The following is an 11097-nucleotide window of genomic DNA, read 5'->3' on the forward strand; positions in this document are numbered from 1 at the left end:
TGTTTCAAAGCGATGGCACTGTCAATCAAAAAGATGGATTTGAAAAAACAGAGATGGTGTTGTCAAACACAACATCTCTTTGAGGAATTGTCTTTGAAGCCAGTTCATGGCCGGTTCTCTGATATTTGTTGCTGTTGTAGCTTGCAAAGCTTTTCTCTGACATGCATTTGTACCCTTGAAATGTCTTTCAGTACCGATGGGAAACGGTGATGAAATTTCCAACTTTGGTCTAAAGAATTGTCATTTGCATAACTTTGAATCATGAGCTGCGCACACACTTGAACATGTTACAAATAGGAACATCACATCAACATGTTCAGCAGCATGTGTGTATTGGTCATTTTGAAGGCAAAACTCAACAGACTACAGTACGGCATGACTATGAATAAAGTACTGGAGCACGTCTTACAATACTATTTGAGTCTATTTCATTACTATTTTTCTACTTCAACATTACATGTCATGTTTAATTCATTGTGTTACTAGATGTGTTACTTCAATGTGAAATTTACTAGATTTTTTTTTCATGGTTTCAGATTTATTTATTTATTTAATTGTGTTGTGCTTCCTCTCATGTTCATTGAATATTAAGCAGAGAAAACAACACAATTATGCAATGCAACTCTATTGATTGATTTTCAAATGTGCTTATTCGCATTGTGCTGGATTTTTAAATTGTTAATTCAAATTTAGGTAAAACATTGCACAGATTAAAATATCCATTTTAAAAGTGGGTATCTGATTTGTTTAAATGAATATTCCAATAAAGAATGAAAATTTACTCATTACATAATTTGCTCGTGGATTATTGTGATGTATTTATCAGCTGTTTGGACTCTCATTCTGATGGCACCCTTTCACTGCACAGGATCCACTGGTGAGCGAGTGATGTTATGCTAAATCTCTCCAAATCTGTTCTGATGAAGAAACAAACTCTTCAAAATGTTGATTGGTCTGAGGGTGAGTACATTTTCAGCATTTTTTTTTTTAATGTTAGGATGAACTATTCCTTTAATGCTACCTACTTTTCATGGTATGTTAGAGAGTAATACATCTACCATATCTAATAGATCTCACTAGTTTGAAATTTGTATAAAATTAAACACTAAAGAGAAACCAAAGTGCATCATATTACTGGAAAATGGCCTCTGAGTGTTTTTCCATCCGACAAAATGAACATATATTTTGACATTGTGGAAATAAATCAGAACCCTGCCACTTTCCAGAGTCACCCATTCTTTTACAGCACACAGAAAAAGTTTAAGTCATAAAGATGTGTGCGGCGTGGGGTAATGTGTTCAGTATATTGATCAGTCTGTACCCTGACAGTTTAAGTTAATGTCTTACAGCAGACCTCAATCTCCTTCAGCTGAGGTGATATCCTATTTAGTTAATCTCTTTCATAGGCCAGCATTTGCTAACTCGCAATACGCTTTGAGTGATGGCCGCTCTTGTAGTGGTCAGGGTTATTGACTCATGTCTTTGCAGCTCCACCATGGCTTCCTACCAAACCCTTCACATAATAGTTATAGTTACAGATAGTATAGTTATTTATAATAAATACATAAAAACTTGTCTTTATTTACTGACCCCCATGTTATTACAAACCCGTATGACTTTCTTCTGCAGAACACAAGATGAAAAAATGAGGAATTGTACTGGTTGCTCTTTTTCATGAATGGGGACTGAGGATTTCAAGCTTCAAAAAGGAAGACAAAAAAAGTACCATAAAAGTGGTCCAGATGTCTTCTGAAGTCATACAATAGCTCTGTATGAGAAACAGGCAAAACTTATGTGTTCAAAATTTGTCTTAAAGAAAGTAAGTCAAATGGGTTTGAAACAACATGAGGGTGAGTCATAATGACAGGGTGTGCATTTTTGAGTGAACTATCCCTTTAAGAGAACCATCATATGCTCTACCTGTGATAGCTCTTGCAGTGAAGCCAAAAAATAAAAATAAATAAAGCAGTCAAAGTGTCTCTAGAATCAAGATATTCAACTAAATCATTTTTTAATCAAGTGAGAGCACTCTTCTAATAAACGATCATGCCAGGAAGTGGATGAGAGAATGAAAGTGAGAGAGATAAAAAGAAGTGTGTGCGTCCTTGGGAGGATCCCTTGATGTAATTATAAATGTTCCTCATCCTTATTATGACAAGACAGATTGCAAGGGTTCAACAGTTATGCACTTAATAGACAATGGAATGAAATGGTCACTTGCTCTGAAGGAGGAGGTTTATTCACCCCATAAATCTCTTATTTCATAACAAGTGACCATTTCATTCCATGGTGTAAATCCTTATACATACTGTCCAGTGCTGTCCAGTTGAATTCATTTAGACTGAGCATGAGGCATCAACAGTGCACAGATGATTCCTATTAGATCCCAGATAGCAAAATTCCTGAGGCCCAGATCAGGCCCACACCTGACACTTTCATCTGGCCCACATACCGCATGGAATGATGGCACTTAGGTGGTCCACTCCTGTTTGCCAGATTTGGGCCACAAGCAAGCCAAAAGAAGACCCAATGTCAGCCATGAATAAATCAAATAAAGCAGAACTGGCCCAAATCTGGGCCACATTGATTTTAATTCTGGCCCAGATCCAACACCTTGCTCCGGCCCGCTTACTGTTTAGAATTATGGCATTTGGGTGAACCACTCCTGTTTGCCAGATTTGGCAGTAAGCCTTAGCATTGCCGCATGTAAGCCAACCAAATAAACCAAAACTGGCCCTAATGTAGGCCACAGTTGATTTTTATTCTAACCCTGGTCTTCCCCACATTCCTCATGTGGCCCACATGCTGCATGGAATGGTGGCGTTCTGGCAGTGGTCCACAAGCAGGCCACTGCACAGCCACATTTTAGCTAATAATGAACAAAATAAACCATAAATATACATTATCTGTGCCACACTAAGCCTTAAGTGAGTTATGCATCAACAATACTCAACATAATGTAAAGAGAAATTTAAAAATGTCCTCCCTAAATATTCAAATAAGTTCCAGAAATGTGTTCTACTTGGCAAAATCAACTCAACCCAAGTTTTTCACAAGCAGCAATTCAAATGTCACAGATAAATATTCAAAGAAACATTTCAAGACTTAAAAAACAGTTAATTACAAGTTTGAACATAAATGCTTCTCACTCAGACTCTACCTAAACAGTAAGTCTGTGTGTGTCATAGCTACACTGTGTTAAAGAGCGCACGACGAAGACGAAAGGTATATATATATCATAAGTCTTTAATCCAACAAGGGTAAATCCAACAAAGGTAAATCCAAACACAATGTAGCACAGAAACATTCAAGACATGAAGACGAGACGAACTCAAAGTGAACATAAGTACTCAGACCAAACGAGGATAATTAACTAGGCAAACCTGAACAGAATAAATACAATCAACATAAGGGAAATGGTGCAAAAGGGAAAACACATAAAAAGTACACATGAAAAAAAACTGCCATCAAAAGCATGTTTTCAAAAAATAAATTGCTGGGTATGTAACCTTCTTAAGACTAATATCCAGATCACCCTGCATCAGTTAACAGTGTTGCATCCTACTAAAAGTAGCGACATTCTATTAGGCCATATTTACCATTTCAAACTTCCTTTTCTATTAGCCAGGGTCAAGTGCTACATCCAAACCAGAAGTGGCCTTCATCTGATTTATAATATATGGGGCATATTTGTCATGTCAAATGTGGGACAAGTTAGGCTTACACACTTATTAGCCAATCCTGACTGTGTCACGGAATACTCAGGGAAATAAAATAAGATCTAAGTGCAGCTTTATTTCCCAGACGAGATCCAAAACCCAGAGCAACAGGCAAAAAAAAAAAAAAAGCTAATCCACAGGGTGAAACAGAAAACACAAAGTAGCATGTGCAATACTGCAGCAACAAAAGACTCGGTGAGCATGGTATAAATAATGATGAGCTAATGAGTCAATGACATACAGCAGTAAAACAATCATGAGTGCAAGGGGTGATGGGAACTGAAGTCCAAAACAAACCAACAGTGAACAAAAGAGTGTCCTCTGGTGGCTATCACAGGCACACCAGCTGATGGCTGTGACATGACCCCCGCTTTAAGGAGCGGATTCCAGACTCTCCACTCAATGTCAAAAAGTCCAGGAGGGAGGTGGAATGGAGATGGATCAGGGGGAGGGATGGCGGACCAGGTCCGTGTACCGGAGCAGGTGGCCAGGGCAGGGCCGGCAGAGCAGGCGGCCAGGGCGGGGCCGGCAGAGCAGGAGGCCAGGGCATAGCGTAAGCCCACCAGGGCAGAGCAGGCGGAGCTGATGCCCACCTCAGTGGAGCTGATGGTGCAAGAGACCACCAAGATGGCTCAGATTGGGCTGGACTAGAGAGCAAGAAGAGGTTAACAGTGGCCTCTGCGGCCGCAGCAGGACAAACGGAGAGTTCAGGAACTGCCTTCTTAGCCGCAACAAGACAGGCAGAGAGTTCAGGAGTGGGCGCCACCACCCAGAGAAGAACTGAAGCAGACGCCGCCGACTCTGAAGGTTCTGCAGCGGAAGCTGCCACCTCAGAAGGATTTGGAATGGACTCTGGAGTGAGCTCTGAGGCAGGCTCCGGGGGCCAACAGAGCAAAAAGCTTGGGCAGAGCCAGCAGGGCTAGGAGCTTGGGCGGAGCCGGGACGGCCTCCTGGCCGGCAGTGGGCTCTGTAGTGGACTGTGAAGGCTCTCGGACTGGAGCGGGCTCTGGAGTGGACTCTGAGGGCTCTGGAATTGCCTCCTCAGGAACGGGTTCTGGAACAGCAGGAGTGGACTTATCTGTCCTCCTCCTTCTCACCCTCTGTTTCTCAGTGGGAGTCGGAAGGCCAGGGGTGGTGGGAAAATCCCTGCGGAAGGGTTCTGATTGGCCTGGTGTTGCCCACTGACTTCAACTATGGAGATACCTGACGAAGCCCCAGAAGTCTAGGATCCAAAGTCCCTCCATCTCCCACTGGGGTAGAGGATCATCCAGGCAACCATTTAGGAAGTCCTTGAGTGCCATCTAACTATACTCCAGCCCTACCGACAAAGTCCAGAACAACTGGGCGAAGCCTCCCACTTCCATCCCCTGCTGATGCAGAGCCATCAACCCCTGAAGTCGAGCCATCCGCTCCTCCCTAGTGGCAGGAGAAGAAATACGGATATACATAGTCCCAAGGTGATTGAAAAAACTGCTAGATCTTGAAATGGCTGCAGTATTCTGTCACAGAATACTCAGGGAAACAAAATAAGATCTAAGTGCAGCTTTATTTCCCAGAGACGAGATCCAAAATAGTGATGTTAGGTTCGTGAACGAATCGTTCTTTTGAGCCGGTTCTCAGGGAGTAACCAGTTGAGCAGGTTCACAAATCGAACTGAATCGAACTTTAGTTCTGGGTTGATGACGCAGGACGCACAGCCGAAGTAGCACGTCCAACTCAAAAAGAACCGAATGAGCCGGTTCAACCAACTGTCGAAGTTTGCCGAGGATTACCGAGGACTCAACAAGAACGGAATGAGCCGTGGCGAAGTTTGCCGAGGATTACCGAGTTGAGTTGACGATACTGTGCAACTTGCCTGAGGCGCGTACTGGAAATATGCTTATTATGACTGTTATTAATTTACATTTTATTAAAACCTTCAAAAACCTTTCTGTCAAGGTATGTAAATACATTTTTCAATAGTTTGTGCATGCATATTATATTTAAAGTTGCTTAAGCGAAATCAGACTGGTTTATTCATTATTTCTACTGTAGACATGTAGAACATATCTGTGTGTGTGCATCAATGTCTGTAATGTGTGCTGTAGGTGCGAAACTTTTAGGAATCTTATCCAAGTTGTAGGCTAGTCAATATTGGTCAATCAGTCATATCTGAGGATCCTCAAATGAAACTGTGACCACAAACACCATTAACTTAAGTGAATTAATGGCAATAATCAGCAATATGCTTTCACACAAACACATTTATTTTTGAATGTTTCAATATGTGTTGACACAAATGACTTATTTGAATTTTTCATTGATACAACATGACACTGAGTTGTTAGAAAATAAATGCGTAGACACTTTATTGCTTGATGACGTCAAGAACCGATGAATCAGCTTTTTGAACCTGTTCAATGAGCCGATCTGTCCGAAAAGAACCGGTTCGCGGAAATGAATAGAACTGTGCATCACTAATCCAAAAACCAGAGCAACAGGCAAAAACACTAACAAAAGGCAATCAACAGGATGAAACGGAAAACACAAAGTAACATGTGCAATAATGCAGCAACAAAAGACTGGGTGAGCATGGTATAGATAATGATGAGCTAACAAGTCAATGACATACAGCTGGTGGCAGTAAAACAATCATGAGTGCAAGGGGTGAAGGGAACTGAAGTCCAAAACAAACCAACAGTGAACAAACGAGTGCCCTCTGGTGGCTATCACAGGCACAGCAGCTTATGGCTGTGACAGACTGTGCCATTTCTTTGCCAAAACTGGCCCAGATACGTTTTAATATACCTGGGCCACATTTGCTGAAACATATGTGGACCACATTTGGTTTACACCCTGATTAGCCTTTGTCGATTGTGCCACATTTTTGCCAAAGGTGACCCACATTTGGTTGGCACTATTTGGGCCATATTCACTGTTTACCACATGGGCCACTTTAGGGTAACATTCAGATTACACATTGCCGTGAACACCGCATCTTTGCCTACAGAGACCCACATGTGATTTGATACATTTTTGGTATTTTACTTATGTGCCACTTCAGGCTTACATCCATTTTGTCCGGGCCGTAAGAAGGCCAGCAGTGCCGAATCGTTGCCTTAAATGGCCCACATCCGCATGCTATCTTGTGGCGCTTTTCCACTGCACGGTACGGCTCGGTACGGTTCACTTTTGGGGGGTTTTCCACTGGGTACAGTACCTGGTACCTGGTACTTTTTTTAGTACCACTTCGGTGGGGGTTCCAAGTGAACCGTACCGTTACCAAAACGTGACGTGTAAACTCTGCTGATCACGGATTGGCCGGAGAGAATCGTCACTACCTGCATCACTGAACTTGCGACACAAACACAAAAGAACCGCTAGATTTAAATCAGCAATGCGGAATGAAAAAGTTTTTTTTAGGAGTCATGGTAGTAGAGCGGCGCAACTATAACGACATGTGAATAATCCCGCCCACTCTAAAGCGGTACTGAACTGCAGTGGAAACGCAAACCGTGCCGAGCCGAACCGTGCCGTGCCGTACTGAACCGTACCGAGCCGAGTCGTACCACGCAGTGGAAAAGCGCCATTGGATGGCTGGAGATAAATCTGACTTCTCCAGAACACCTTTCTTTCAAATCCATATTTAGAGACGTCAGTAAGCTGCACAGGGAACATCATGTTCTCACAGCTTGACTCAGATTGTATAATGTAAAAAAATGATAAATGACAACTAGACAGGTTCTTTTTTTCTTATTTTTTTCTTTGCAAATACCTTTTATTCTGCATTTATGATTTAATAAAAAAATCCTTTACTGTATCTTAATACTGCAATATAGAGAATGAGAAGAATCATTGAGAAAACTATTTTTAACAACTATGAAATCTTTATAAACTCTATAAAACAATAAAAGCATTAAAAAAGCCATTTCATAAATATTGTTACTTTCTTAAGTTCTAGACCATTCAACCATAATGTACCTTTAAGAGAAATTTGAGGCAGTACTTGATTGACATGCAATATGATCAAGGTTTCATGGCTGCGGGTTTTGCGGGACAGTACAGAGAACAGTGCTAAATGACTGTAACTGAGCATTTAGCAACTCCATGCTATACAACAGCATTTCTGGTCAATATTTTGCCTTTAAAGGTCAAGCTAATGTGAACTACTTTAAAAGCCACACTAAATCCAATAAGATCACAATAATTAACCTAAACATTTTCATTTTTATTACTGTGAATGCAGAACCATTTAATATTTGAAACCCATCATAATGCAGACATGCACACTACTTGGTTCTTAAAAAAAAAAAAAAAAAAAATTGTAACTCAGCAGAACAATTTCAGTCTTTTCATTAACTCCTTATGTTGAGGTTACACTTCAGTTTGGGGACCAGTTCTCACTATTAACTAGTTTATTATTATTATTATTATTATTATTATTATTAGCATGCATGTTACTAGCATACTGGCTGTTTATTAGTACTTATTAATAAACATATTAATGCATTATTCTTCATAATCATATATTAGATCCCTTAATCTAACCCCATACCTAAACTTAACTACTGCCTTACTATCTATAAGCAGCAAATTAGGAGTTTATTGAGGCAAAAGTTGTAGTTAATAATTAGTTAACAGTGAGAATTGGTCCCCAAACTAAAGTGTGACCACTCAGACAGAGTTTATATTAGCATATAGACCATATATGTTTCAGAAGCATTTGGAGAACTTCTGTCTTTACATTCTGAACACAGACACTGCTTTATGGGAAATAAATAGGTCACATTTCTCCTTACATGATTTGCATGCTAAATTATCAGGTTGAAACCATTCTCTGCAGAAGGATGTGGCCATGGTGAGCTTCCTCCTACAAAACAGTCTTTAGCCATCCACAGCTGGCAAATGGAAAATACCAGCTATTTATCAAATGCTCCTCAATTATGGATGCTGGATATCTTGCAGAGTGTTGCAGTAATACATTTCCAGCCAGTAAGCGGAGGGGGAGAAAACGAAGGAAGCACACACACTTTTCACTACAACTGCCAAAGGGCAAGAGGTTTAATCAATAGTTTGTGTTACAAATCCTCTGGCCATATAGAACAAACTAATCAGGATTTATTATATTCTCAGTGAATTATAAAAATATGACCTCTGCGAAACACATATTGCAAAACTATTTAAAGTTTAGTCACACTTTTTATTAGAAATGTTCATGTACACATGTGGACAGTAATACTAATGAAGAGTACACAAAAAAAAATGACTATTTAAATTGTAATACATTATCAATATACAATTTAAAATGCATAAATTTAGAATAACATTTTATTTTAAAACTTAGTTTAAATACACTGCCATTCAACAGTTTTGGGGTCAGTAAGATTTTTTTTATTATTATTTTATTTATTTTTAAGAAATTAATACTATTATTCAGAAAAGATTAAATTGATGAAAAGTGACAGTAAAGAATTTCACATTGTTATAAAAAAGTTATTTTAAATGTCCTATTCATAAAGGAATCCAAACATGGTTACAACTGTTTCAAACACTGATAATAATAAGAAATGTTCCTTGAGCAGCAAATCAGCATATTAGCATGATTTCTGAAGGATCGTGTAATACTAAAGACTGGAGTAATGGCTGCTGAAAATTCAGCTTTGTCATCACAGGAATAAATTACCCTTTTGAAATATATTGAAATAGAAAACAGTTCTTTTAAATTGTAATTTTATTTCATAATATTACTGTTTTACTGTATTATTGATTGCATAAATGCAGCCTTGGTGAGCATATAAGACTTTTTAAACAAATATTAACCCTAAACTTTTGAACGGTAGTGCATTTAAACTTTTAAATTAAATTTAGTTGTATATGTCTATATTTTAAATTGTATATTAATAATGTATTACAAATAAAATAATGTCATTGTTTAATAATTAATACTAATTTAATGATCAAAGTACCTATTACCTCAGTTAATAAATGCATAAAGTGGTTGTTGTGATGGTAGTGAAATAATATTTAAAAGGTAAGATTCTACACATTAAAAATAATATTAAAACAAATGCAAATAAAGTACTTTGTTATTGTGGACTGTAAAGTAGCAGGAGACAGTTTTTCTGCAAACCTGTGCTTAGCAAATACGTGTGTGTGTGTGTGTGTGTGTGTTTTTTTCCTCTGCAACAAGTTCTACCATGAATGACTGACTGACTAAATAAATAAAAAAGGAAATGTGTAAAAGAGGCAAATGTATAATTCATCAGGACAGGAAGCACATTTATAAACTTTCTAGCTTAATTTCCTCCGTCTCACTATGTGTCTGAGTAATCAGAGAGGTTTTGGCATGCAGATAACAGGAAATCAACTAACACAACATGAGTCCAACTCACTAAATCACTCATTACTGTACAGGAACAAAACCTTGCAGAAAAAAAGTAGGAAGAGGTGAACAGAGAGGAGAACAGGATGATTACAGGTCACATTCATGATATTTTCTAAGACATTACAACATTCTTACAGTATGACTCATTGCAATGAGTCACATCGTTCAGCTAATTTTTGGACTCATTTATTCAGGTATTTATTAGTTCTTCACACAAAAAGTAACAATATTGTTGAGCCTTGCTAGACTTGATTTTCTATTCAATACCTAATAGGGCCTATAGAGCTGCTGGTACAAGGCTTTAATCAAGCAGTCATGGCTGAAGGACCTTCAAACTATTCTAATGCCGTTTTGTGAACAGGAGTTAGCTGAAATAAATTATAATGAAGTTCTGTCTGGAGGAAGCAAAAAATATATCTGTCTATAATAAATATAATATAATATAATATAATATTATATAATATAATATAATATAATATAATATAATATAATATAATATAATATAATATAATATAATATAATATAATATAATATAATATAATATAATATAATATAATATAATACCATATCATATCATATCATATCATATCATATCATCATATATCATATCATATCATATCATATCATATCATATAATATGATATAATAATTTAATATAATATAATAATATCATATGCAAAAACAGTTCAGACAACTGATATGCAAATTCCAAGTTTAAATAAAAAAAAAAAAAATAGTAAAATACTTTAGACAAATCAAAATAGCGAATAACAAAATATTTAAAATAAATAAATAAATATAGCAAAATTGCAAATAGCATAAAACATTTAAGAAATGTTTTAAATCATTTAAAAAAAAAAAAAGTATACAGGTTGGAAACAACAAAAGTTTGAGTATGTTAAGGAGTTGTTCACACAAAAAACATTAAGTAGTAGTACTCCAAAATTGTGTACACTGGTGTAAAAATATATTTCCACTGCATCGGTCTGATATTGTTTACCAATACTATACATT

At 37.6% G+C, this 11097-nt stretch overlaps 1 long non-coding RNA gene across 1 annotated transcript in view; it reads right to left on the reverse strand.

Moving 5' to 3' along the window:
• Positions 1 to 8419: 8419 nt before the first annotated feature.
• Positions 8420 to 11097, reverse strand: part of LOC107753290 (uncharacterized) — a 9546-nt gene continuing 6868 nt past the window's right edge. Inside the window, exons 2-3 of the long non-coding RNA XR_001641453.1 lie at positions 10117 to 10121; positions 8420 to 8429 (exon numbers count right to left, since the gene is read on the reverse strand). This is a non-coding gene — a long non-coding RNA (uncharacterized LOC107753290). The remainder of the gene's footprint in view (positions 8430 to 10116; positions 10122 to 11097) is intronic.

Source organism: Sinocyclocheilus rhinocerous, unplaced genomic scaffold (assembly GCF_001515625.1).
Source record: "Sinocyclocheilus rhinocerous isolate Xijiao unplaced genomic scaffold, SAMN03320098_v1.1 scaffold411, whole genome shotgun sequence".
NCBI lineage: Eukaryota > Metazoa > Chordata > Actinopteri > Cypriniformes > Cyprinidae > Sinocyclocheilus > Sinocyclocheilus rhinocerous.